Here is a 4,347-nt window from a genome sequence, read left to right as displayed (position 1 = left end):
TCTCTCTCTCTCCCCTCTGACTTCCTGGGCCACAAGTTACAGCTGTGTCACCTTCCTGCTCTTCTCTATCTATTGTCTCAACCCTGTGAGGCCTGTGAGGCCTGTGGTTCTATGCTGGTCCATTCCCTGTGCTGTAGCCTAGAAATTGCCTCCAGGTAAAAACAGCAAATTAGGGCTTACCTTGTTTCTTTCTCTTTTATCTGGGAACAGTCTTAGGCATTTTTTTTTTTTTTACATTGAAAATTCTACAGTTTCACATATTTTTGATTTTTAAAGAAGTTATGCGGAGCATGAATTTCTAGTACTCTATTTCATCTAAAGTAGCAGCTCATAGGAGATTTATTTTATTTTATTTTTATATTTTTAGAGAAGGGTCTACAGGGTGTTCAGAATCTCACTATAAATTGGACTCATAGTGATCCTCCTGTTCTCAGCCTCCCAGGAGCTGGGATTACAGACACATGCCACCGCACCCAGTTTCAATTGCCATCTCAGCGCTGGGGGTGGGGCCGGCATGGGAGGCCCAGGGATTGAAACCCTGGCCCCTGCACCTGCTTGCAGGAGCTTTAATCCACTGAGCTATTTGGCTGGCCTTCTCATATGAGGTTTTTTTTTTTTTTTCATATGAGGTTCAATAGAGAAAATATTACAGTTTTTGCTGAAAAATGTAAGTTATTATTAATTTAGTTTCATAAAGGGATAAAAGTGATCAAAAGATCTTTATACCATCCCTTTCTGGCAATGGAAATAGACAGGAAAATGAGAGGCTTTGGCTTTTAATCGCAGGATTTATTTACATAAGCAGCAAAACAAAACTGTTCTCTAAAAAATTTCTCCTTGCTGGGTTGGCCTCTATATTTACTCCCATATTTCAGATTCTATAATAGTTTTGAATAATGTCTCAGCTAAATGGTGCTAGTTAGATCTGAAGATCAGTTCTTGTGAATTCCAGGTAAGTGACAAGTATATGACTAATTTTTAGAACTGCATCTTCAATTATAATGAAGCTGTAAGTGAAAGTGACTATAAGAAGATCAAACTTTAAAAATTAAACAGGAGAATATTTGCTAAATGTAGAATTTACAACCATTGTGTTGTATCTAGTTTTTTTTAAATATCTCTTTTACTGTGTCAATAGCCTACCCATAAGCTCAGTGATTTTGCTCAAAGGGTGGTAAATAACTAAACGGCCTGGAGATTTTTTCCAAGGTGTGTTCTTACAATAATCCATAGAGATAAAGTGAGTTTCTAGAAAACAAATCACATGAAAGGTGAATTTTTCTTCTTAAAATTATATGTTGTTGAAATACATAGGTACAAAGTAAGAACATAAGTGTGGGATATGTCTGAAAATATTGGTAGGTTGATTGATTCTCCAGACTGCTTGAGCTGTGTGAGAAAACTCCCCACAGCACACGGCTGGTCTTCCAGTTGACCACAGGAAGAGGACTGGCCCAAAAGCCACTCCTGATATCTGCCTGGTCTCCAAGAGCTTATTCTTCAGCGTGGTCTTCAGTTTGCATAAGGAGCACTTTGGGAAGACGCAGGCAGAAAAGATGTGTATTTAACGAGCCCTTCTTCTGTCACCCAGAACTCACCTTTTCCAGACTTCTGAGGTCACAAACGCATCCAGATCTGAAGTTACTTGTGGGGAAAACTAGGACTAGGTTCTCACTAAGCAAATACAGTGTTCCCTAAATGTTTAGTGCGTGTGCATCGCTTCTAGGTCAGTGCTCTTCGCCCATCCCAAGCATTCTTTGGTGGATTAGAATAACAAAGAATTAATCAGGATTTATCATTTTTTAAACTCTGTATTTTAAAAGGAGCCTCTCCAAACCTATCACTGAGATAAATTCAAGGAAATTCAGCAGCTATGGTTACAGGGAAGAGTCTTCCTCAGAATCATCAGAGTGGGTGGTGTTTCTACCGAGACAAAGATTTCCATGCAAAAGTGAGACCCGAGGTCAGGGACCAAGCACAGCAGTCAAATGTGAGTTAAGAACAATTAATGAGCCTGGACACAAATTAATTGAGTTCAGATGCGATAAACAGTCAGGTCATGCTGACACTTGAATTGAACATTGCAACAGCAGGAAAATAGAGGGTGTTGAATTGGTTATATTATTATTCAGAAGAGAAGGAAAGCTGGTGTTGTCAAGCACAAATTCTTGTCAGATGCCTTTATCTGCTCAGATCTTCAGTTACTGTTCAAAGTTCAACCTTCAGTAGATAGGAATTGTACAATTATGTCAGCTTCTCAGGTTCAATCGAGACAACATCAGAGAAAAAGGAACCGTGTTCAGTAGAAATAAACAAAAACTGTTTGCATTTCTGGAGTGGAGGAGAAACAACAGCGTGCAGCGTGGGACAAGACAAGGATGTTAGAAAAAATGCCTTCTGATCTGCCAATACCAATAGTTTGGTCTTCTCTTAAATTTTATAGAAATTTAAAGCAAGAGGGAAAGCATTTTAAGCTCTTTTACTAAGGTTTTCACTGTAGTTTCTAGGGAAGAAAAATTATAATTTTTGTGAATCTGAGTCATGCTCAGCTGCCCTGAGACAGGGACTTATTTTGTATGTATATGCGACAATTAAGTTGGATTTTAAACTTAATTGGCTTTAGAACTGCCCAAGGGATTCAAAACACACTTCTGGGTGTGTCTGGAGGGGTCATGGGACGATGATTTGAGGGAGTCTGGCTTTAGCTGGCAGCAGCCTTTGACATCATTCACATAATGATGCTAGTTGTTCAGGCACACAACATGCAAGGATTTCACTTAGATGTCAGAAGAAGGCCTGGGTAGCCAGGCAAGTAGTCCCTGAAAGAGCAATACATAAAGCCATGGGAATAAAGGTGAAGGTGGAGTGGAGATCTGAGGAGATGGAAATGCCAGGAACGTGGGACATCCACCAAGAAGGCTGCAGGTAGCAAGAGGAGTCAGCCCAAGAAAGGCGAGATGTGGGCTGCAATCAGCAAGGATATGGCAGTGGAGTCTCTCAAGCCTTCTAAACTCACACCTTACTACTAGGTGCACAGATAGTAAACATGGGGTTAAAGGGCTTAATGTTTGCTCTACTGGATTTCACTAATGCTTTGGTCCTATTTTTCCAGTTCTATTATTTCTCCCATTTGCAATGGCAATATTTACCTTGTACCATTTTTTGGGGGAGTGATTATGTAACATGGTGCTTGACTTTTAGAGGATTAGCAGCTGAGCAATTGCCTTGAGTCTTGGAGCAGACTTGTGTAGAGGTCTTTTTTTTTTTTAATTTATGTATTTGGTACAGAGTCTTACTATGCAGCTTGGACTTGTAGTGATTCTCCTTTTTCAGCCTCCCCAGTGCTGGGATTATAGGCGTGCACCACAACACCTGGACTTGGTTGCTGATTCAGTGCGCCCCGGGGGTGGGGCCGGCATGGCATCATTAGGGAAATAGTGGAACTGTTAAGATTTGGGAAAGGCCTTAATGTGTCTCTGGTTGTATATGATAGTTATGTCATATTAGGTGAAATTATGACATAGCTATTTTCTATTTGGAGGCTAAGTATGGCTTAAGGAGTCATGTTTGGGTGTCAAATTGATAAGGGGTGGAATGTGAGAGTTAATTGCATTGTCAATTTCATTCTCTTGGGAGATACAGAATTAGTTGAATGTGCCTGGGTGAGTCATGGAGGTATGACCTTGGGTACTATTTCTGTCCCTGGTCTGTTCCTCACTGGCACTGTCCTGCTCACCATGAAGTAAGCAACTTTTTGCAATTCTTCTCCACTGTCTCAGTTACTTTTCTCTCACTGCTAGGACAAAATACATCACACCCCAAATTAAGGAAGGGAAGGTTTATTTAGCTCACAATTGGTGGGGGTTTCAGTACATAATCAACTATCTCTAAAGCAGAGTGATACACAGCAGAGTGCAGCAACTCATGGTGGTAGAAAACAACAAAGAGCAAAGGGTGGAAGAGTGGCTGTGGCAGCTAGCAAGCCTCTCTCCCTTCCTTACATTTGTATGCAGATTATCTACCCCAGGGCAAGTGCAATACTCACACCTATGTCCAAGCATTGGATCAGGAATTAACCACAAATTCAGCAGCTACCCCATGACTGCATGAGGCTTTGGGGGGACAATGAGACACAAACCATAACGTTTCTTCCCTGCCCCTCAAAGACTCATGCACATCTTTTTTTTTTTCAAAGTTTTATTGATAAACAGATAGCAATGAGACAGTTTCAAATCAAATCAAATCAGAAATACAGTTTCAACAAATAATACACTGCATATATTCTTCTTAGTGGTTAATTGCTGTACAAGATGTGGACTTGTGATCCTATTTACAAACACCATTAGA

Source organism: Octodon degus, unplaced genomic scaffold, assembly GCF_000260255.1.
Source record: "Octodon degus isolate 3935 unplaced genomic scaffold, OctDeg1.0 scaffold00074, whole genome shotgun sequence".
Classification (NCBI taxonomy): Eukaryota; Metazoa; Chordata; class Mammalia; order Rodentia; family Octodontidae; genus Octodon; species Octodon degus.
The sequence above is the reverse complement of the archived record's forward strand: the minus strand, read 5'-3'. Positions refer to the sequence as shown.